The sequence below is a fragment of the Fringilla coelebs genome (assembly GCF_963513975.1).
Source record: "Fringilla coelebs genome assembly, chromosome: 4".
In the NCBI taxonomy this organism is placed as follows: Eukaryota; Metazoa; Chordata; class Aves; order Passeriformes; family Fringillidae; genus Fringilla; species Fringilla coelebs.
The window spans coordinates 4,552,062-4,577,961 of NC_140032.1; positions in this window are offsets into that span (position 1 = coordinate 4,552,062).

Genomic DNA, 25,900 nt, shown 5'->3' on the forward strand with positions numbered 1-25,900 from the left:
TCTTGGCCCTACACACAACATGGCAATTCCTCCTTTGGCAAATGAACTCAAAAGGTTGCCTGCATGGGGAACTGTTATATTCTTTTTCTCTCTTTTTCATAACCCTTACACTTTTTCTACTCCTTATGATCCTTCTGTACCTGTACAACTCCAGTGCTTTGTATGCAGAACAGAGTGTGCTGGGCTCAAAGTCCTGTGCTGGAAAAATATCTACATTGAATCCCCTCTTTACTCCCTGTAATTTAAGGGTTTGCTAGCAGGATCTAATTTCAAGTCTCTAATTAGAAATGGTCTGGAAAAATAAAGAGCTCCAAGGCTAAACACAGGATAGCTTTTTCTGCTGCCTATAATGCCATAATTCACCTGCTCCTTTGATGCTTGTAAAATGTTAGCCTGTCATGCTTGTTAATTTTTTTATTATTTTTAATGCACTATAAAATGATATCTTCTTCCATATTTTATGCTTTTATTCATGTTTTATAGCAGCAAATAATGCTTGCAAAGCATTATAGGAAGCAAATTCCTATTTACCTGGCAGAAAGTGTGCTGCACAAGCAGTAACAGCTGCAAAGTGTTTCAGAGACAAGAGGTAAAAGCTTGTAAAGCTCACAGAGTTTTTTGGTAGCATCCATGACCTTATTTATCAGCTCCTTTTGCTTTAAGTGCAGCCATCTCAGCCTGTGGAAAACCTGCATAAAAACTTGTCATGCCTTGCTAACAGTGAATCACTAAAAAAGAGTATGTCCTTATTTGTTTAAGGAATTTAGGTTAGATTTGCAGATTTGCAGAAGAAATTCTTCCCTGTGAGGGTGCCCAGAGAAGCTGTGGCTGCCCCTGGATCCCTGGAAATGCCCAAGGCCAGGTTGGACTTTGGGGCTTGGAGCAATCTGGGATGGTGGAAGGTGTCCCTGCACAGGGCAGGGGCTGGAATGAGGTGGGCTTTAACATCTTTCCAGCCCAAACCATTCTGTGATTTCTCCAATTTGTTTTCCCTTCCCCCAGCTCTCACCTCCAGCGCTCACACTCAGCAGCTGGAAGTGTGTGCCACCAAACTTCCACTCACACCCATGGAGTATCCACATAAAACTACCCTCACAAAACACTCTTGCAATTTCTATGGCAGAAAACTGCCCAGAATAGAATGGACATGTCCAGCCTGGAGTTATTAAGCACATTGATTTGTTTTTTCCTTGAAATCAGTTTAGGTTTGATAACAGATCTGAGCAGATACCCCTGTATACTCTGCTTTTTATTGTCCCAGCTCCTGATTATCTTAAGGGCTCCAAGTTGTGACTGTAATAATTTTTATAGTGGGCCAATCAGTGTTGACTTTAGATAATTATACCTTCCTTTGAAAAGCCATAAAGGACGAACAGCAATAATTTGTGTTTTATCTCTACAGTTTATGAAGCTCCAAGTGCATTATTGTAAAGGTTATGAACTGATACTTTGACATTTTACCCATCTATCTTTTTGTCACTATCATATGATGGTGGAATCACCATCCTTGGAAAAGTTCAAAAACCTTTTAAATGTGACACCTGGGGACATGGTTTAGTGGTGGTCCTGGCAGTGCTGGATTTGATGGTCTCAAAGGCCCTTCCCAACCTAAAAGATTCTATGATTATAAGATTCTACATGGCTGGAATTAATTGCTTCCAAAGTTTTGTAATTACGAGGAAAAGGTCATTTTCTGAAATGCAGTTTTTTCTTTTAAAAAAATTCGGCATGAAATTTGAAATTAGTTTTTAAAAGGAAATTTTAAGCACTTTTTAATACAACAATTCAGATATCCTGTTTAGGACTCACAATTTTCTAAGCAATTGGAATTCAAAACTTAAATCCAAATACCATAATACATTCAAAAAACTCATTCTGAATTGGTCATAAATATTTCTTGTGTAAGAAACTTCAGTTCTCCTCATGACTTTGATGAAAGAGTCTCTAAAACCAAAAGTAAGGCTCACAAATCAGGGATTATTTTTAACATCTCATTTACCCCTAAGGATGGATATGGTGTGTATCTTTTTGCAAAACTACAACCATAAATTAATGCAATGTTTGCCTCTCACAACACATCATTTCAGCAAACATCTGCTAACCACAGTTTGAAACCCCAAGTAACACATGGTTTAAACCTAAGCCCTCTTTTAGCTGTGCCCCATAATTTGGATGAATTACTTCCATCCATGTGTATCTGGAATTAAAGGATCCATCCTACAGTATTGTAAGGAATTATTTAGAACAAAAACCAAAAAATGGCACAAAATGGGATAAAATGGCACCACACAATGGCAAGACTAAATATTCACTTCACTCCCATGTTCAGGATCCTATAACTCAGGCTCTAACTGCATTTTTCTTTAATAAATATCATGCAAAGAGAAAGGAAAAGTTTATGCTTAAATGCAGTTGTATGGCTGCAGGAGTTGGCAAAACTGATGAGCTGAATCCTGCAAGTTACGTGAGGACATGGAATTTGCCACTGTAAGAGCTCAGCTAACTTTAGGAACAGAGTTGTTGCCATTAGCAACAGGCCAGGCATTTATAGAGGGAGAGATGTTTATCACTCAGGGCTGCTCTGAATTTTTACTGCTTGGCTCAGTGGTAGGGAAAAAAAAAATAAGGGGTGCTGCTGCATTTATTTGGTATTAGTTCTGCTCTTGTGCTGGTTGGGAACTAATGTACTGTGTTGTGCAAAGTGCAGGTTGCAGGGAGCCACGCACCTGGATTTGCTATTGAATATATTTACTTTGGCACTGTTTTATTTCAGAGCTTTTGGAGGGGGTTTGCTTTGGTTCTGCACTGCCTTGTACAGGCTTTCATAGTCTTCTCCCTGTAAAGGTTCAGAAATGCCATTTCTTAGTCCCTTATATACAGATTTGAATTTTTTATTTGAACAATACTATAATTTTTTCTTATTTTGATAATATATCATTTTCTTTCTGCGCCTTTTGTTACTACTGCATGCACTCTGATATTTGCCCCAGTTCCCTTTGCTGCCAGTAGATCCTCTACTTCTTTCTCCTATTTTTAGTGTCAGAAGGATTTTGGCCCTGACTTCCATCTTTTTTTTCCTTGACACTGACTGTCTAAATTATACAACTGAAATATTAGCCTTCCTCTCCTGTATTTGTATTTTCCACCTATATCATCACCACAATCCTGATCACTGGGCCTGTGCTCTGGGTGTGATTATCTTCCTTTCATCCCCACATAAAATTTTCTATGGTTCTCAGCCAGTTTATTAGCAGTTCCTATCTTGATTATTGCACTGAGACAAGTGTATACAGGAGTTTCTCAATAATAATTAAATAGAGTCTGACATATAACCAGAATTTGTTGTCTTTACTTTTGTAAAACACAGGCTTTCTGTAAAACCTGGTTTACAAGACTAGGCTTTTTTAACCAGAAATGACTAAAAAAAAAAAATGGAATGAAGTTAAACAACAGTGTTGGCATTGAAATTAATAAACTGGCCATGACTGCGCTCACTTTGAAACAAAAACCTCTCCAGTCACTGAAGCAATGAGTTTTCAAACAAGTCCCACAGCAGACATATTTGATTTTAAAAATGTAAATATTTTAAAAGGGACCCTCATGTACTTATTAGCAAGATTATGTAGTAACATTATATATAAGTAGGTCCAGAGACATTCATTACGCCATGATTTTTCTGCAGCAATGTCTGTAGGATAATCTCACACTTGAGGACTAAACTGAATATGAGTCTCTTGTACATTGCTCCCTTGTCATTTGCTTGTCTGTCTTACAACCCAGTGCTGTGAAATATAAGTCAACTGCAGAGCTGATGATACAAGAAAATTTGAAGTATAACTCTTTGCATAATTGGGATGGGCAGTTCCTTGGTCCATGATCCAGAAGAAATGTAAAACAGCACTGGCACTGAAATCTTTAGGGAAGCATAAATGACAGTGGGCAGTTTTAATGCAGAGAGAGCAATTAAGAGCTGAATGCAGATTTGTTCTGTTTACTTTCAAATGTTATAATTATAAACCATCATTCTTGGTTATTTTGTGCTTTTTCTTTGACAAAATGTTATAGAGCTCAAAGAGGAAGAGAACTCTGGTCAGCAAAACATGGCTCAAAAGCTGAACAGAAATAATTACTCCGGTTTCTTTAAGTAGGTGGTAGACTCAAAGGAAAGGAAAGGCACACAGGAGAAATTAATACCATGGAAGCTGAACAGATGACAAGTTTAATTGTCATAGCTGTGTGCCTGAAATAATGAGCTTAACACAGTAACTGAGAAGGAGCTGTACTTTAGACTAACAAGCTGGATATTTGTAACACATCAAAGAACTTGTGAAGGTCTTTGTAATATTTACAGAGTACTGGACAGAAAAGGTACATGTGGCATTCAGTAGGAAATGACACAGAAACTGGAAAATGCCCAAATATGTCTCTGAAATATAAAAACTCATGAATTGTGTGGATGTGGATACTAAAACCTGGAATTTGTGTGAATGCAAATTATATAGGTAGATTAATTAACAGCTTTTAAATGGTGTGAGAGAAGATGAAAGCCATTAGAAGGTGCATGATACATTGCACAACAGAAGGATTAAATACATATTAAAGCAAGAATCATGGCTTGGATTATTTAGCTTCAAGGTGGTAAACAATTTTTCCTATTCTGCTCTGTTTGATCAGTGATGCATAATGACTACATCTGTAATAGGAAATTAACCATCCTTGGGACTGCTCTTTAGTTATTCAGAGTTATTCAACAGTCATGGTCATCCAGAATCCAGATCTGTGCTAGTGAACCCTCCTGACTCCAAATCCAGGTGAGCTGTGTGTTCAAATCCTCTCTGTCCCTTTCCAACAGCTGCACTCAGGAAATCCTCTGGAAGAACACTCAGTGGCCAAAGGCAAAAATATTTTTTGACAATTTAACAGTGTGGGCAGTTCAGGTTTTTTGAGCAGATAAGAAGGTTAGACAATAAATGTTGGAGTGTCAGTAGAGAGTTGGGATGCTTGGAGAACTAGTGGACCCTAAAGTGTCAGTAAGCCACAGAGACACCAGTAGTGCAGGGTCCTGATCTCAGTCTGAGACTCATGGGAGACATTGAGGTGCTGGAGCATGTCCAGAGAAGGGAACTGAGCTGGACACTCAGCCCACCCTCAGCTGCCCTCTTTTCCTGGATGTTCCTGTCAGGGAGTGTGCAGAGCCACCAGGTCCCCCTGACCCCCTTTTCTCCAGGCTGAGCCCTTTCCCAGCTCCCTCAGCTGCTCCTGGGGCTCCAGACCCTTCCCCAGCTCTGTTCCCTTCTCCAGACACACTCCAGCTCTTCAACATGAGTGGTCCAGAACTGTACACAGGATTACAGGTGTGGCCTCACCAGTGCCCAGCACAGGTCCTGCAGCCACACCACAGCTGGCACAGGCCAGGTGACATTGGCCTTTTTGGCCACCTGGGCACAGCTGGCTCATGCTCAGCCACTGTCACCAGCACCCCCAGGTTCCTTTTCTGCCAGGCAGCTTTCCAAGCACTCAGCCCGTGGTCTGGAGCTCTGCAGGGGCTTGCAGCAGATTTTCCACCTTCTCCTCTTCTTTTTGACTGACAGTCTGAAAATGCCAATTTTTTAAACATTAATGCAACATCAAGCACACTTAAGGTTAAGTATTTAACTTACATTAAAGAGAAGTCTCTAAATACAGTTTTCTCCATTAGCTTGGGCTAAGAACTGCTCCAATATGTTTATTTTTAGTAAGCTTTTGATATAGAGGCTGTTTAGCCCCCATATAAAAATTTCTGTGTGCCTACTCTATGTGCTCACATTTGTGGGGAATGAAGTTGTGGAACCTGAATGTGTTGTCATGTACTTTTCCCCTCTGAAAGACACAGGGAATTGGGATTTTTCAGCCTGGAGAAGAGAAGGCTTTGGGGAGATCTAACTGGCCTACTGGGGAAGATGGAAAGGGAATTTTTGAAGAACATGTAGTAACAGGACAAGGAGAAATAGCTTCAAAATGACAGAGAACAGCCCTTTAACAAATGATGGATGTGGAATTTAATTAATTCATTAAAAACTATGTTCCAGAACATTAGCAAAATACCCTGGTATTTAGAAATGTTGATTAGACAGTTAACAGGGACACATGTTTTCTGTGAATTTGGAATTTAAATCTCAGCATGGTGTGTGATAGCCTTTAAACCATCTCAAATGAGATTTCCACGTAAAATGAAATTCTCATGAGTACTTTCATGTAAATATCTACCTATGAAATTCTTGCCTATGCTCCCACTGGATTCAAAGTACATGGAGTCAAGGGATTCTAAGGATTTGGTGACTTAAATCTGTTTGCAATGAGAGCTTAGGTGTCCAACTCATATGTGGACAGCTACAGAGAGACACCTGAAAGGAGGCTGTAGCCAGCTGGGGGTTGGTCTCTTCCCCCAGGTAAGAAGCAATAAAGGGAAAATTACATCAAGTTGTTCCAGGGGATGTTTGGACTGGATAACAGGGAAAATTTCTGCACAGAAATTTTCTGCACAGAAATTTTCTGCACAGAAATTCCAGTGCCTGGGTGATCAGGCACTGGAACAGGCTGCCCAGGGCAGTGGTGGAATCACCATCCATTGAAGTGCAGAAAAAAAATTTAAAAAAAAAGTAGATGTGGTGCTTGGGGACATGGTTTAGTGGCTGCCTTGGCAGTGCTGGTGAAATGATTTGAGTCAGTGACCTCAGAGGGCTCTTCCAACCCAAATGATTCTGTGATTCCAAATGTGTCTTGATCCACAGACTGAACCCAACCCACGATGAGCTTCTTGACTTCCACTAGAGGAAAAGCAACCAGTAAGGCCAGTTTGAATTCAAGACTTTCTAACACGTTTTCTTTCACTTCCACAAATATTTGTACAATTGGAATCTTTTTCCAATGAGATTTGTAATCTCTAGACCAACTTCATTATTTCTAATCCCAGCTACAAAGAAGTGTAGGACTTTTTGCACATGCACCTATTTTTACATGCTCCTGTCTGTGCCATCCTATTGGTCTACTGGTCCTCAAGACCCAAATTTGTTTTTGCAAGAGAAACAGGATTTTCTGAAATAGTTTTTGAACAGTCCTCTTTCAAGAAAAACATTGTGCTGCTTAGCAGAGGCTATGCCATAGCCCCAGTCTGACAGGGTATTCATGTTAAAGGTATTTCTCATGACAATGAACATTCACAAAACATAGGAATTTTCATATTTTCTTGCCTCAGAGAAGAAAAGTTCTTTGATGTACTCTCTTTGGATCCCACAGGCTGAGGCAAGAATGTGGATGTGTTGTGATCACAGCAAAAGTCAATGTCAAGGTTGAAACAGTTTACTTATATTTTAAAGCTTTGACTAAGGAAGAAAAAAAACGAACAACTCAGAGAACAGGATTTGATACCAACCATATCTCAAATGTTGAACTGTCTTGGACTGACAACTGGTAGTGACAGAATGGGAATTACTAGATTCTTATTTTGACACTTCTTCCACTAGATTCCACACATTTTCTACTAGAATGTATTTTCATAAAAAGATATTTATAAGTCTGAAAGAATCCCTATTCTTAAAATTTTAACCTTGTATAAAGAGCTTAAATATTTGGGGCAGGAGGAGACTTATTAGGAAGAAAAGTGGATTTTCTTTGTTTTAAATCTCCATTATAGACGACTTTCATTGGATTAGCAAAATCTGAAATCATCCACACAGTATTAACTGTCATTTGTTCCAGCTCAGGATGGTAATTTTGTTGCTTTTTTCTTTTCCCTTTTTTTTTTTCCAAGAGGAATGAAAGCAATCTATCTCTTAAAACATGACTTTAAGAAACTTAATACAGCGTAAATGCCATGCAAATATTGTTCCTCAGCCACCCACTATAAAAATTTAGATACATGTGTTTAAATTGCTAACCTGCTCACCTAAAAGGAAAACAATGTAAGAGATAAGGTTTACAATTCTAGAAGATGCACAGAGTCAATTAAGACTTCCATTCAGTATAATTGTTTGATTAGTTTGTTCCTAAGGACCATTACCACTGCCATTGTATTTGAATTTTAGGTGTAGCCTGTCTGAGCATTTCACTTTGTTTCTTTTCAGTATTTTCATTCTCTTAATCTAAAACTGAAGTTGTTGCATATGAAAGCATATTGTGCATGTATAGAAAACCCACCCACCACAACAGGAGGTATTTTTGCATTGAGAGATTTTCTTGCAACTAAAATAACTTGAAAGTTATTTTATCCTGTTAAAAAAAGAAACAAAACAAACCCAAAACAAAAAACTACAAACCAACAAACAATTAAAAAAAAACCAAACAAAAACCAAACCAAAACACGACAAAAAAAACCACCCAACTCAGATTTCCAAGAGGTGGAAATTAATTTAAAAATTATTATAAAAACTTTCTGGTGACAATCAGAAAGTCTTTTTCAGTAGTAGTTGCCCTGAACAGTGAATGGTCACAGAGCAAATCAGTAGCACTGTGTATCAATAAAATGGACTGAACATTCAGGCACAGCCATTAAATATTCAAGCGATTTCACTTGCCTCTATTTGCCTATAGATACTCATTTGCATATGCACAGGAGCCCTTTACAAAAGGATGGATGTGGAATTCAATTAATTCATTAAAAACTGTGTTCCAGAACATTAGCAAAATAACCTGATATTTAGAGGTGTTGATTAGCCAGTGAACAGGGATGCACATTTCCTGTGAATTTGGAATGAGGAGTTTTAATCTCAGTATGGTGTGTGATATCCTTTAAAGATTAAACCATCTCAAACAAGATTTTCATGTAAATATCTGCATGTCAATTACTTGCTTATGCTCCCACTGGAGTGAAAGGAGATGGAATCAAGGGATTCTAAGAATCAGGTGACTTAACTCTGGTTGACTGCAATAGGAGATAGAACAACAAAGTTATTTACTCTTCCTCTAAGTATTTCTGGATGAGGATCAAATTCTTTCACAACTCAACCAGCTGACTGTGGAAACCACTTCTCTTTTACATTGCAACACATCCAAATTGTGTGTTACAGCACTGACCAGAAGCTTAAATTTTCAACTGTAGGACAAGATTCTGTGGTGGATTTGATTCCACTGTACCATTTGTAATGATAACCTAATTATAACCAGGGAAATTTAACTTACCAAAAATTATCCAAGGATTCAAATGAAAATTATGGACATGAATGCACATGAATGTACATTAATATACATGAAACAACTACATTACACATATCATACATATGATTAAAGAAACAGCTGATCCTGATGGTATTTTATGCATTTTATGGTATTTTGTGCTGTATTTATGCAATGCAAACCCAGTCTGGATGTGAACAGGAAGGTTAATTACATCCTGCACGAGCCTATTTCTCATTAAAAGGGGTTAAGAGTACATCATGCAAATGAGTCTTCGGGTCAGACTATCAGAATCTGGACTTCACATTCAAATTGCCCACTGAGTAATCATCTCTGTACCTTCTGTGTACCCAGTACACCAAACTGACAGGAAATACTGAACCTCTGCATAAGCAACAGAGTTTATATTGATACACTGAAAAGAAAGTCTGTTTCTTCATGCAGGTTTGACTTTCTCAGTTTTTAAATCTGCAAGGCCCTATCATCTTTTATTAGAATTAGACGGGAAATAACACAAAAAACTACAAATACACCAAATGTTAGAAAAGTTCATGCAACAAGCCCTTGACTGACAGAGTTAATTGTAATTCTTGTTGCTTAGCACTGGAATTTTTTTAACCATATATCTATGAAGGCAATTATGTGAAGAATTAGTTAATCCCCCAGACATCAGCTTTACCTGCATTATTTTAAGTACCAAAGCCACTGAACAACACAGCCTGCAAGGAGATGGAAACACCAGGCAGACAGGTAAACACATGCTTATGAGCAAACACTATTTTGGGGTAGCTTCCAAAACAAGCTGTACACTTCCTAAAATAGAGACAGGCAAAAGTCTGAAATCTATGCAATCTGCAAAGAAAGATGAGCTGATCTTCTAAGACACCACTCATGAAGTATTAGCAGCACATCACAGACAGCAAATAACTGAAACATTATCTGCAAAAATGAAGGAAATGTGTGTCCTGTTGTAATATTTGTCCTACAGCTATGAGCTTTCAGGTGAAACCTGAAACACTCAGCCCATGAAGGCTCAGGGAATGAGGACACAGCTGAAAGTGGGGCTGCAATATCTAGAAGACACAGGCTGATGTCAGAGTACCCTCTGGACTTTCCTGGATAGGAGGCAGCAAGCAGTAAGGATGGAATATTCAATTTTTAGATGTAAGGACACCTCTATTCGTGGCATGTGAGAGGCTGCACAGTAAACTATCCTGTGTTGGAAGGGAAAGATGGAATCAGACCTCAGGATGAGCTACAATCTCCACACCCTTATTCTCCAGATTGCTGTCAAACACAAAGGCAGGCAGAGATCCAGAGTCTCAAAGCAATGATGAGATGGTGCTGTAGCGAAGGGAGACTTAAATTTACTATGAATTGTGGAAATTTTCTGAGATTTGAAGAACTGGTGCTGAAAACATACTTGTACTTTTTCTAAATGTACCCACTGAAAGTCATACAAAAATATTTAAGCTAGGAATGGGGAAAAGCCAAAAGGCACACAAGGTGTCCCCCAGGAAACAGTGCTGCAGCTGATTTTGTTCAGCTAAACAAACTCTACTTAAAAAAAACAATGAATAGAAAAATAAATATTTACATCCAGATGCTTGTAATCTTGTTCTGGTAACCAAAAGTCAGAGGGAAGGTTAGGAGCAACAAAAAGACCTCATAAAACTGAGTGAACCATGAAAAAAAAGTGGCCCAAGTGCTTTATGTAGTTATGAATAATGCATCTATAGAAAAACAACATAAACCATGTATATATGATGCCAAACTTTGAACTGAATTTTTCTAAACCAGACAGTCAAAGAAGCCCATGAAATGTGGTGCCTCATCAAAAACAGCATTAAGAAAAGGAAGCGGTGTCATTTTTTCAACACTTAAAAAAGCAGGATTTTATTTCATCTCCCTGTTTCGAAATAGCTACCTAGAAGTTTAGAAAGCAAAATTACCAAGATTCTCCTATGTGCTTCTTCTGGCTTGGCTTTCCCTGTGTGAATAGATAAAGATGGGGATAAAAACAGCCCCAAATGTGTAGAGAAGAGTGGAAGACACATCCTAATTTCCCTAATTAAAGCACTCCCCCCTTGTTTATTAATTGTTTTGCTGCCAGACCCCTCAAGGCCTGGCAATGTAGGAGGGAAGTGCCTGTGTCCATCAACCTGCAGGAGCATCCTCCTTGAAAGATTCTCCAAGCATCATTAGCTTAAGAATGTTTCTTAAATAATACAAGAGGTGGGCCGAGAACTTTGGAAATGTTCTAGCAAACTTTTTGTGCCTCACTGGGAATTATGCACTGAATGGATTTGTTCCAGAATTGTTGAAAACTATCACTTCAGTTTACTGAAATAAAACATTACAGGCTGTTTTTTTAAAAAATCTAAATGATAAATGTATGGATACAGCTAAAATGCAGTGTGAAGTCTCAGCTTAGAACTTCTTATGTTGGATTACAGATCACACTTAAAAGTCTAGTTAGTGTCACAGTTTGCCTGGCACTGAGTCTGATATTGACAGCTAAAAATATACAACATATAATATACAACAGAGAGAAATTCTCTGCTGCTAGATGTTTGAAAGGAAAACTATGAAATGCTTTCCAGCTTGAGTTATGGAATTAAAGCATTGTTTCTGCAGCTTATCTTAGCTTTAAAAACACCTTGAAAAATATATGAATATTTTAAGAGCAGCAGGACAAAATATCTATCCCAAAAGATGAGCTCTAGAGTCCTTGTGAGGTTATGAGTTGGAAAGTGTTTAATGGTTTAAAAGAGAACTGAGAACCTTTAGTAAGGTACCTAAGATGAAATGCAGTTTAAGTTCCAAGTCTGGCATTTGGGCCTTACATTTTAAAGGAAATGTCTCTAATATGTACTGAGAAAGGCTGCAGTGAAAAGCAGAGATGACAAATCCAGGTTCTGACAAGCAGTTTACACCCCAATAACAATCTGGGTGTTGTGCGTTGATCATCCTCTACTAAACCATTCTGGACTTCAGAAATGTTTTGTAAACTGAACTAAAACAAGCTGTTGTAACTAAACTGATAAATTAACCTACTCATTCAGCATTGAGTTATTTCAGCCCTCTGTGGCCATCAGTTCTGTGGGTTTTGCCTCCTGCTCACATTTTGTTGCCTGTAGTTATCAGACTTGCTGCCCTACCCAGCAAGAAGCTAGAGAGTGTCTGTCCTTCCCCCCAAAAAAACATGCAATAAACTACAGCTTATAATCTGAGTAACATCTGCTGCAAGAAGTGGATGGCAGCAGGAATTGCATTCAAATCAACATGGTGAGCCATTGTGGTAACTCCATTTACCAGTGCATTACAACAGGAAGTTCCTTCTCACCTATCCCTCTCCCCAGTCATGCTCCTGGCAGGTGTTGGTACACACTGAACCCTTTACAAGCTGTTTCATGTCACTGATTTAGCAGAAAGTAAATCCAGGAAAAATAGGTGGGCTGTTTTCTCTCATGTTACTGACTTCATGGAATGATCCAGCAATCACTGAAGATGGAGCAAGGCAGGAGACAGGGTTGGGAGGTCAGCAGCAAGTCATCTGTCTGAAAAACAGAACTAGGGAAGATCAAGGGAATGGGAGACATCCCCTTCTCCTGGTGGAAGCACTGCCAGAAAGACAAAACTACCCATGAAATTGTATCTCAGGACTCTAATTTATATAAACCACAGTGACCTAAGATTTGCTGCAGCTCCATTTCAGACACTCTTGAGTCAGATTTGCTCCCACATTCCAGCTGCTGAGGTCAGGAGCTGCCTACCTGGGAAAGCAGGGAAGCAGCCTGGCAGAGCACACCAGAGCACCACAGATGTTTGCTCAGTGCTGCCTTTGAGCATCCTGCCACACAATTAGCACTCACAACTCTGCAGGAAACAGGCAGCACTACATTAAAGGGCTGGGACTGTATCTAGACACAGTGGGTAACATCAGAGGAGTCTGAGGTGCTGCAATTTGCACTTCCTCCAGGCCCCAATAAAACGCAAGTTACACCAAGTTGTGCTCCCTGAGGCTACTCATGAAATACTCTCTGTATGTGCCTCCATCAATCTGCCAATGCTATTTTCAATGCACAGCTCTGTTTCCTCTCAGATGGGCTGGAAGACTGAAATTTTTGAGGTTGCATCAAGATAGAAGAGGTTTGTTAAAGCAGGACAATCCTCTAAACCGCAACCAAGATCTTAAACCCAACACAGAATATTAATCCAAGGGCCTGGATTATCATTTCATGGCTAGTAGGAATAGTTTGTCAAATGGGGTGTGATGATTTCGGCTGGGATAATATTAATATTCTTCACAATTGGCTCGTATTCTGACTATAAAATAATTTACTAAATACCTTTGATACTTTTAGGGTCTTCCCTGGAAACTGATTCCCGTTTTTCATCAGCAATGATCAGCAGCTCAAATCAAGGAATTTGAGACCTGATTTGCCTCTAATGGATTTTGGCAGGGACTCTCAAAACAGTGCAAATCCCTTTACAGTCAGAGCCTAAAAATGCTCTCTTTCTTGTTTTACTGGGAAAATTACTGCTCTTTTCTTGTTTACCATACTTTCTGTCAAGTCTATGTAATCCTCTAGCAAATCTACTCCAGGAGAGTTAAACTACAGCAAAACTCAGGCTGCTCAAGCAGCTGGAGTTTGGGGGTTAAGCACTGAAAGCTGCTGCAGAGGTGACCTTGTTGAACGGTGAATTCTCATGTCACAGATAGAGGTGACCAAGAAAATAAACCAAAAATCGCTGTCAGAGGGGGCTGGTGTGCACTTAGCAGCCAGCTAAGGGCACTGACATTTCACAAGGTGGGCTCAGTTAGTGGAAGGAAAACATTTGGTCCATTTAACTCCTGGCCCTGAAAGGAGGAGGGCAGGGCAATCTTGGGCACAGTGACTATGAGAGATTCCCACACTGATCCAGAGCACAAATAGTGTGACAGGCCCTGTCATCTGAGATGTGACTTCACTGGCAAAGCCTGAAGGTTGTGTCAAATCAGCCCCACACCTTTCACAGGTGAGCTAAGTCACAATATTTTTCAGTCCTTTCTTCCCCTGCTCTTCAGCCCATGAGCTTATAAGCCTCTGTTTAGGCAAAACCCACATTTTTTTTAGCTTTTTCAAAGACTTTCACATACCTGCCAGAGACAGCTGATGTCTTCTATCTCAGTAATATTTGTACTTTTCAGAAGTATTTTATGCTATTGGCAAACCAGGTTCAGACATGTTCTCTGTTGCAAGGCCAGCTGCTCTTTAGTTTCTTCCTTGTAATTTATCTCACCAAACTTCTCAGAAAAGCCATGAATACTGTCTGAATAGCAATTCTTCCCACCACTTTTGTGCAGGTGTTTCTAATGCAGGAAGCTCTATCTCTACTTATATCCTGGAGTCTTTTAACTGTAACTGGACTGAAGAGATTAAAAGACACCAAGACTGGTATATTGGCTGTGGCCTCTGTTGCTGAGCCACAGCACCAATTATATCAAATAAAAACCCAAGGAATATCCACTGATGAAAAAATACTAGTAATCAGATCAGAAAAAAATGCTATGAATTTGAATTAATTACAATTTTCTCTTTTTTTATTAATTTGATTTTATAATAGTTATATTTATTGATTGAGGTTCTTTATGTTCATGTTCTGGATTGATTTGGGAACAAGCAGAAATGCCTTCAAAATATCAGCTCAGAAACAGCTACAAGCAAAACAGGAGCAGCACTAATAATGAAACAAATCACCAAAATATTTTTTTAAGAAAATACAGCAATGAATTTCTATTGTATTCACTGTTTTTATGCAATAATTTTTTAATCCTTTCATGCTTCTACTTTCTCTAGCAGTCTGACAAAATATGGGGTTTTTTTCTGCTATCTCCCATAGGATGGAAAGAAAGAACAGATATTATTAATAAGTGGATTTTTAAAAGCAGAAAAAGAAAACAATGGAAAAACAAGACTTCAAATCTGAAAACTTCTATTTAAAGGTCTTGTGAAAGGCTTTCTTTTCACCAATGATATTTAAACCTATTTGAAGCCAAAATAACAATATTTTATTTTAAATTTGGGTAATAAAAGAAGACCAAAACAGACCATTTACTTCTAATCTGTTTTTAGGGCCTATAGTGAAGGTAATATTTGATCTATAAAACATCTTTTTCTTGTTTGCTTTAAACCCCAGCATTGACACAGTAATAAAGTTGAAAAACTAAGTGATAAATCTTATAGCAGCCACTTTTTTTTCCCCAGATATGCTTCCTTTGGTACTACCTGTTAAATGCTTGAAATCAGAAGATTTACAGTGTTCTAATATCTTGTAACTTTCTCTAAAGCCCAGTTAAATACAAAGCCAGCCTGGGATGTTCTCCAGCCCTGTAAGATGCATTGCCTCCTGCAGCCATTTATCTGCTTCCAGACCCTTGACAGGATACACAGACACTTCAGATGAGACACCTGTCCTGGGGTGACTTTATGATGCTGAATTTTATCCCCATGCATTTGTTTAGCCCAGGAATAAGTTCTGCACCTTTAAAACTAGATCTGAGAGCGAAGCAGGGGAGAAGGAAAAGCGATGGAATTTTTTTCACGGCTGCATTCAAAACATAGAGATGTGAGAAACACAGCTCACTATTTAAATTTTTTAAATTGATGTTTAATAAGGGATAAAAGGGACAATATCCAGTGCTGGGGTGCTTTGGCAATCTGCCAAAAGCACACCATTGTGGCATTCACATTTTCTGGAAAAATCCCTTTGCCCAGGATTTTTCTCCTGGGAAGATGAGAAGCCTCAGAGAAAAAGGAAAATAATAATTATCTGACTTGCTTCTTTGTTGTTTTGCTCCTTTGGAATGTGTTTGCAGAGTGTTTGCCAACAGGTGATTGTTTCATTGGTTTTCTGTGAATTGTTTTCACTCTTTGGCCAATCAGGGCCAAGCTGTGTCAGGGCTCTGGAGAGAGTCAGGAGTTTACATTATTATCTTTTTAGCCTTCTGTAAGTATCCTTTCTGTATTCTTTAGTATAGTTTAGTATAGCATTCTTTAATATAATATAGTATCATAAAATAATAAATTAGCCTTCTGAGAACATGGAGTCAGATTCATCATTCCTTCCTTCATCTGGGGATAATGCAAATACAATAAACCATTAGTTAAAACAATGTCCTCATATACTTTTACATTACATGGGTTAAATGCATATTCATTAGAGTTATACATATTCAAACATTCCTGTGGGTTTAGGTGTTCCAGGAATTCTTTTGCTTGGTTTTAATCTTTGACTTGTCTGCATGACATACTGTATTATTAAATCAATATATTTTATTTCTTCTTGAGGCTCTGTTCTGTTGTCTTTACACTTCCTGATAAATGAAGAGTCAGTAAATTTTTCTCTTGCTGTCCTGGTTTTTGTCGCTGTTATCTTCTCATTCAGATAAGATAGTCAACAAATGTGAGAAATAACATAGCTATTTCACACCATTATCTGAGTTAGTTACAAAAACAAAAGCATGTTAACATTACATAGTTTCTATTTTAATATTATGCTAAGGCCTAAGGTATATATTTATCACAATACTACTTACATAAACTGACAGATTATACTATACCAAAAAGCAGTTAAAAGGAATTACAAATTGTACCATACCAAAGTCTTTGTGCTTAAAAATAACTTTCAAAAGCCAATACATAAATGCAAAAGCCAATACTATATTGTCATTTATAACAATGATAAGCAGTGCTCAGATTTCTCCTCTCTGCAGACTGACAGGAAGTTTTCCCTCGCTGGTTTCACTGGTTTTTCTCTTATTAGCTGAGTCCAAAAGGGGTTTTCTTCGGAATTTCAGCTATTGTTTGGTCTGGGAACACAGGACTATCAGCCAGGACACTGGAGCCCTGGAGAGACAGAGAAAGCCAAGGGCACAGCCTCCAAAAGGACTCTGAACTACAAAAGGACTCTCTCTGAATTTGCCGTCTCTTCAGAACAGCGAAAAGTTCCACTGTGTCCACCCAGGACATTCCTCTGGCTGCCCTGGAGGACTCAAGACCCTGGCAGGGGGCTCAGAGACCTTGGCACGGAGTCAAAAACACCTGTGCCTTTGATTTTAGTCCATGGAAAATATTAACAACTTTGGGTGAGGATTTACAAGCCACAAGGGTTTGAGTAGAATGATAGTTAATTTGTCACAGGGTGAACAAGTAGAATTTTGGGGATTTAGAATGGGGGTTCTAGAGGCAAAATGGAAGAATTTGGGTGTGTCCTGTCCTTCTTCTTGTCCTCCATCTTCTGCTGTGGTGGTGGCACTGTTGGATTGGTTTAGAGTAGAGACAAACTGTCTAACACAGGTGATAGGTATTGGAAAATTATTGTAAAGTACAGGTAGTTTTTAGTATAAAAAGCCAACACCACCCCAAGGGCAGGGTCTGTGCCACAGCCTGACCTGCTGGACAGACTTCAGTAGGTCAGGGAAAGAATATAGATAAGGAAAAATAAACAACCTTGAAAAGCAGAACTGACAAATCTCAACTTCTTCTTCAGTCGTGGGGCTGGGAACAAAGACTTTCAGTACCTCGGGGGTCATCTCAACCACAGACACCTGAGACCACTTTTCCATATTATTCATTTTCTCAAGTTTGTGAATACTTTACCTGTTAAATAGACAGGTTTTTTTCTACTTTTCTCAAAGGAGGTTTATCTCCTGAACAGGTGGAGGAGAAGGGCCACTGAATTTTGCCCTTTAGGGAGAATATCCCTTTGGCAGTTCCCTTGCAAATTTGTCCCGAACCAGCACAGACGCCTAAATTTCAAACACCTGAATTCTAAGATAAGTGAATCCTCCCCTTAGTCTGGAGCCTGAGCAGCCTTTACAGTAAATGATGAAAAAGATCATCTCATAGTTCTAAATTCTTTGAATATGCATGGAGCAGAGTTGGAATTTTTTCTCACCAAGCTGGAAAAGTGAAGTTTTTCATCAGACCCATTTACATTGTGAACTTCCTGCCACTTCAGAGCTGCACATTTAGGGAATGGAGCAACAAAATGGATATTTGAAGCAACAATCAGCTGTTATATTGCTAATGAAGGTAATTGTATGTTCATTCTTTTCAAGGATGAGAGGCTACAATGGGCATATGAAAATTAATAAAATCATGTGTAGCCTTCTTACAACATGTACCAAATTTTATTTAAGAATCAGTAAAAAAAGTGTTTTAAATCCCAGTTGGCTGAATACAGAACATTTCTCATAAGAATTAAATCTCTCAATTTATATTTTTTTTGTCTTGCCATAAAGGAAAAGGAAAATAAATAAACACTATAAAGTTATAATTAGTTATTATGAAAATTAAGACAACCCTTCTCACCTGCTTTAAACCTATTTCATCTGTAAAATAATGAGACAAGTTCTAAGAAACAAATAAGTAAGAAACTTTTCATAATCCACATGCTGCTCTGCATTTAGCTAATGGTTGTAGATGAATTGCTGTAGTAGCTGAAGTCTGTGATGAATCAAGCTGTACAATGTGACTTCTGTACTTTGGTGACTCAGTTGTAACTTTTTGGAATGGATTATACTCATAGAAGTATTTTACAGTTGTACCAATCAAAAGCAGTGTTAAGTGCATGACGTAACAGAAAAGCTTCAGTTGTAAATCAAGGGACAGACTCAAATGGGGTCTGAAGACTGACCTCACCATCTCAACACTCATCCACAGAAAACTCCCCTGAGGGCCAATAAATAGCTGTTTTACCTGCCTCTCTTAGTCCAGTGCACATTTTTTGCTTCATTGCTGGACTGGGTTTTATTTAGAATGCTGTGGAGGCTCCCTTTCTACGGAGAATCTAAACAATCATCTTGATGTTATAACTAGGTGTGAAAACTCCCACCTCCCGGCCTCAAGCCTTGTGTTTGTACACAATGAGAAGCATCTGCTTGATTCAGCTTTTTTGTGCTCTCATTGTGATGCAGAGAATACAAAAAAGTGAGTGATGTCCTATTCATTATATGTGTCACTGCCCCATTACTTTACAGGATAATGTGGTTCAGTTTCAGTTCATAAAAATTCCTTTTCCATAAAGAACTCGATGTCTTATAGCTCATAAAAAGGGGGATTTGGAAGTGAGCTTTTGATTTATTCACCATAAAACACTAAATAACACCGTGACCTCTAACTGATCTATGGTGCACCAAACATTCCTGAGGAATTTCAATTTTTCTGCAATCCCTACAAAGCAGGCTCAGGTGCACGTTGGAAGGAGACTGATTCAAACTGCCCAGTTGTGCAAATAATGTATGCAAGATGCCACTGGCATATGTTACTCACTTTGAGGATTTCATGATTTTGCTTAGCATAATCCAGCATAGCTGAACAAAAGAAATTCAAGTTTTCCCTGACAGACAAAAAAAATAATTGGAAGAGAAAAAATTAATTAGATACGGTTTGCAATACAAAAATAGACTAAATATTAATATACGGATTAAAGTTAAAGCAATGTTCTATGTGAAAATATTTCTCCCCCCCTTTTTTATGCTCAAAGCAATGCTTTTGTTTGATAGGGATGCAAAAATATATTTTCAGCTAAGAAATAAGAATTTATGAAGTCTGGTCCTTGTAAAGGCACACAGAGCAGGATAATTGAAATGATTTTAACTGAAATTGCTAATTTCCAGTCATGATTAAACAGATATGATACAAATCCAAAGGAGAAACTGAGGCTGAGTGTACCAGGTCAAAACAAATACCTACATATGCAGTGACAAGGAGCAGCTGTCCAGAGACCAGGGTACAACATGAGACACACACAGAGACTTTGAGTATCCTCACAGATGCTGCTTTGAATTTAAAGATTTAGTGATGAGATTTAACTTTGCTTTGCATTTCGTACAGTTTGATTACCGTTTTAAGGAGAGACTGTCATTCATCTGCTGCTTTTATGTGGGACAGATCTTTGTGGGCAGTTGGATGAGTTTTGGGATATACCTAGGTACATCTACATGGATGGGTATGGACATTGCCATTTTTGATCCATTCTTCCCTTTGGGCCTGCATGGCTTCTTGTATTTCTGAACCATGATGTACATGTTTCAGTGAAACCATCTCCTCATATGGATTTATATTGCTTTTACTTTCCCTTTCATATGGAGCCAGACCCCTGAAGGTCAGAAAATAAGCTGCCTGATTACCACAATGCATCAGACTGAGCAAACTGCCTCAGCTTCCTCCTTCAGAGCTCGTGGGGGACTCAACACTTTTCTTTACCTCAATCTGCTTTACTTGCTTATTAAAAGACATTTTTTTTCATGGCAAATGCATGAAGGCTTTCAGAATCTTTTGGGCTCTCTGAAATGCAAAGAGGAACTGATTCTCTCTTTCTCATGTCCAGACAGTGCAGGCAAACACTGTCGGGTTCTTGCTGTAACAGTATTAGCTAATTCTCATTTACTTTGCATTCAGGGTAGCTACCAGTGCCACTGCAAGAGCTCTGAATCTAAATCAGATGAAAAAGTTCATCAGATTGGAATAGTAGATGGTGAAGGATCAACAGGGGAAAATGTATGAGGAGTGGCCAAGCCTGCAGGAGGCTGGGGCCAGACCTCATCGTGGTCTTCACCATCCTCCCAAGGGGCAGCACAGGGGCAGCTCCAATCTCTGCTCTCTGTGACAGTGACAGGACTGGAGGAAATGGCTGGAGCTGTCAGGGAAGGTTTGGTTGGACAGTAGGGCAGTATCCACTTAGGAAAATATCAGAGGGTGGCTGGGTACTGAGCTGGCTCCCCAGGGCAGGGGTCACAGCCCCAGCCTGGCAGAGCTCAAGGAACATTTGGACAATGCTCTGGGGCACAGGGGGTGACTCTTGGGGGTGGTCCTGTACAGGGCAGGGGTTGGACTCAAAGATCCTTGTGGGTGCCTTCCAATTCAGGATGTTCTACAATTCTATTAATGCCTTTTTCATATATCTCTTTTTTTCCCCCACATTGATCCCTGCTGTAATTAAAGACTGTGGAGTTTTGTCATTGATTTCAGTGAGAACAGAACCACAATTTAGGTTACTGCACAGGCCATATATTAAGGACCATGCTTTCATCTTCATGATTTCAATTTCTTCAACCATTTGCCTGGTTGTGTTGTGCTCCTTCTTTCCCTGTCAAGTCTTTCTTTGTATTGCTGCCCATGTTTAAATTGTTCAGCGAGATGCTCAGTTTAGGAGCGAGCAAAGAATTATTTCTCTGTAAATGTTTGGGATGTCTCTATGTGCTGCAAAAATGAAATCAGGAATAAGATAAACCTGTCAAAACTTTAAGGTTTGTACTAGTCAGGTAGTTGTGGTTGCTTGGGACAGGAGACATTAAAAAGTGTGAAGTTCTAAATGATGAGTCTTTCAGAAAAAGAAAAGACACATTTCCAAGGCTTTAGAAAATAAAAATATGCAATTTTTATTAGGGACAGAATTGTACTATTCTGAAGAGCTAGATGAGTTGAAAAGAGCTAGGGATCCCAAAAATATACATTTGTCCACAGTTGGGGCATGTCAGGGATGGGGAAGAGAGAGTTTTGGTAGAAAAACTGCAGATTGGGAAGGAAAAAAACCCACTTTATTCTTAATATTGAGAGGAATGGCAGATTTGGCTTTACAAACAAGCTGTGGGTCTGCTGGTAGATAAAACTAGCACTGGGAGATAAAAGAAACAATAGGAAGGATTCCACTGATTGATGAATGGAAAAAAAATATTTGCTTTTCCAAATAAACTTTAGGTTTGCTGATAAATTAAATTGGACATTGAAAGATGAAAGAAACAATGGGGGGAAAACCCTAAATTTTGTAAGAATTAAAAATTAAAAGGGAGGGTTATACATTAGAAGGGAATTTTTGGTATCAGGTGTATCAGGAAGTCTGCCTCTGAAGAACCTCAGAAATGGGGAAAGAGAGAAGGGAAATGCAGCCAGGAAATTGGGATGAAAAGGGAGGCTGCGTCCTCCAAAAATTTGAGAGACCCCAGGGGAATGCCCCATGGCCTCTCCCTTTATTCAAATAAAATAAAAGGACTCCTCTGTCTCCTTTTTGGACATAACCCTCTGATGTTTGTGGATTAATTTTCCTGACCATAGAACTGAACAGTGATCTCTGCATTGTTCACCCCATGCACACCAAGACCTAGGAAAAACACACTCGTGCCTTCTGCCCCGCTGCATGCTCATGTGCCCACTGCACAGTGCCACTGCAGGCTGGAGAGCTGCCCCTGCCTTACTGGGAACCAGCCACCCCTGCACTGGGACATTCCTGTCACTGAACTACTGGAGTGAGGGCAAAACAAAGTATAAGCAAGGTAAGGCAACTTTGAGCATTTTAACCAGGCTGAAGAACGACCCCGTAATGAGGAAATCTCAGCTCCAAAGCCAAAGGGAAAAAAGGACAAAGGAAAGAAAGGAACACAGAGAAGAACAGAGAAGAAATAAATAGTTTGGGGACAAGGCTGCTCTGCTGCAGGGCCCTTCCCCTGTGCAAGTCCTTTCAGCAGGAAGCCAGAGCCAGCAATGGGGTCCTGTTGTCACCCTGATTGTTCTTTAGGCTTTGTAACACACAACTGATTGCTGGCCTTGCCTTCATCACTGAGTGCACTCTGTGTTCCCAGCCCTCCCTGTCAGCTGCAGCTGCAACTCATCTCTGCTGCTGGAGTTGGATTTTTCCACTGCCAGTTCAAGGATGTGTTATAATTGAGTGCACTTCAAGTATCTACCCTAAGAACCATTGATATTTAGAACTTCGCAAAAGTTTTTGTTGTTGTTGTTTTGGCTTCCTTTAAAATTCCTTCTCCTGAGATTTGATCGTGTGGATTATTTGGGTTTCCACTGACTCCTCCTGTCTAGAACTGGATAAGTGAATTTATTGTGCTCTGCTGGGGGCAGTTTGCTATTTACTGAGACTGGATCTTCTAGCAGCACAGGTTCTTGATATCCTTATGTTTGCCTCTGAGGAAAACAGACCATTGCCCATTTTGCATTTAATCTGTTGGAATTGTGGCTCCTCATCTGATAACAGCATTTTAGTGCTGATCTCCTCTCTGGATACAGTGCATTGTTCCCTGGCACCATCAGGGAATGCTGGGGGATCTGGGCATTTGAAGGGGGGAAAATACCCAACACTCAGGGAGGGAAAATACCCAACACTCAGGGAGGGAAAATACCCAACACTCAGTTGCCTCCCAGTCAAATTGGCTGAAATGGAATGGTCCCAAAAGTGACCAGAAGGCCATTAGTACGAATTCCCAACTGGTATAAACCTGGCCTGGCTCCAGCAGAGCTCCAGGGCTGGCCATGGGCAAGGCTAAAAGGTGTTAGAGGAGTTCTGTGTGGAAGGGTGAGAGAGGGGAGAGAGATGGGGAGACAGCTTAGAAAAGTGAGAAAAAGAAAGATCCAGGGGGCCTAATGACAGGAACTAATGACTATTTCAAGCAATAAACCTCCTAAACTCCAATATTCCTGAAGGATGGCAGAGATCTATCACCAGGTTTCTTCGATATGTATTTGGAATTTGACTATTGTGCTGCACCTTTTTGTTATTCTTGCAAGTATTACAAACTACTGCTGCTTAATTTGTTTTCTATATGTGAAAAACACTGCCAAAGGCACAAAGCAATGGCAAATCTGACTTTTTATAAACAACACAGAAGAATATCTTTTGTCTTTCCAACTTTACAACTTCTCACAAACTAAGTTGATCAGTTTCTAATACTTAGGCATAAAATTCAGATTAGGCTGATGTGCCAGGCTTGATATTCAGGGAGATATGCTGATGGCAGGTGCCTTCTGAATAGCAAGTTTATCCCTTTAAACATGCAGTATCTTTTATTTTAGTCCACAAACAAGTCACTGACATTTCAATTTCACTGTAACATATTATTCTAAAGGGTGAAGAAAATATGAGTATTTGTCTTGGAATATTTCCCCCTCAGGCTATAAAAATTTACTTGGTTTGTAGAATTGTTAAAGGCTGATAGAGGAACACAAGGTGAATTCACAAGAACTTCAACCTCAGTCACTGCAAAATGATCTGTGAATCATGATTCAACAATGAATACAATTGGTAACTGGTTTATGGTCCTATTAACAGCTAGGTTTCCCTTAAAAGTAAGGAAATAAAATATAAATAATTATGCTATGTGTTGCAAGGAACTTTGCAGGAGACGTTCATTAGTGAGAACTCTGGAAAAAAGGTAGAAGAAAATTAAACTTTATCTGGTGCCAAAAGACAATGGTCAGGACCTCCTGACCTTAGCCAAAAGGATGCTTATTTTCTGAAAAAACAGTTTTGCTAACATATATTTGGCTTTTAAAATAAACAGTTACAGCTTCTACATTTCTCTGCATGAAATTTTACTTTTTCCTCAAACCTTACATGCAGAACAGGCTTCTCTGTACCTTTGAACACACAAAGCATCAAAGATGTAAAATTAGAAAAAAAAAGATACACCAATGAACTGCAGTAGAGTTCTTCCCCTCTGAGAAGGAAAAGATGAAGTCTGTATTTTGGTGTTGAGTTTTTGGGGGAATTACACGTTCTTGTGCCTTGACAGTCCACACAGGGGCAACATGGAAATTCACTTCTTGACTGAATGACTGAATTCCTTCCACAATAAACTAAGCTGCCTGGTAAAGTGGTGGATAATGTGGTTTCACCTCAGCACAGGATCAGAACAGACAGAGCACAACCTCAGGGGCCACAAGGGAAGGATGCAATGAGCTGGTCTCTGCTGGTAAACAAAGGAAGTGGCGAGATAAAATATTCAATGCACCTCACTAACATGGGATAAAAGATTCAATGCACCTCACTAACATGAAGATGATAAAATGGCAACTGATAATGGACACAGATCCCAGGCCAGTGTGTGCTTTGAGCTCATCTTTATTTCAGCTGCCAGTGTGTTGGCAGCTCAGTACGCCTTTGAGATGATTCAGGCTGATGGACCTGACCTTAGTTCTAAGCAAGAACGAGTTCCATCGAGACAGAATGTGGTTCTCCTTGTCTACACAAATGCTTTGCTCTAAAACAAATGTACCAATGGTTGAAGTGAAGGGTTTATGCTCATCTCCTGCACGCTGACAGTTTAAGGCAAGAGGCAAAAAAAGAGGGAGAACCATTTAATAGCTACATGCATCACCAGTTTTTCAGAATAGAGAATGACTCTGACACAAAATCCTAAATATGGCTCAGTGAAAGGCAAAGTTTCCCCAGATTTATGTAAAAAGCTGGTTTTTGTTTTGCAGGAGAAACCAGGCTAACCTGCTGCCAAAAGAAATCTGCTTATGTAACACACATTGAAGTGAACAAGGGAACAGTGTCACATGCACCGGGATCCTTATCATGCTCTTCTGAAGAATCATAAACCTGAAGACAACAGGATTATGCTAATGGAGTGTTACTGTGGTGGGAGCAATCTAAGTGTCCAGATTAGCTACATCATGCAGAGTACAAAAACTAAAGAGTTGAGGGAAACGTCCTAAGGCCAGAAAGGAGCAAAAATGATGAAAAGCAAATTGGCTGAGGTCTGTTTGTTGCATTTCTGCGCTCCAGGGAGTTTGCAGTAACAGTGTCAGTACCATAAATGTGGCTATGGATCCTTATTTTCCTGGCCAGCCTGACCTGGGAGCTCTACCTCAGCCTTTGCCCATGGGCTCTGGAGATCTGTTTAATCCCCATCCTGGCCCTTGTCTGAACTGCACTGTTGGTTTAAACAGTCCTGTCTCCTGGATGGACC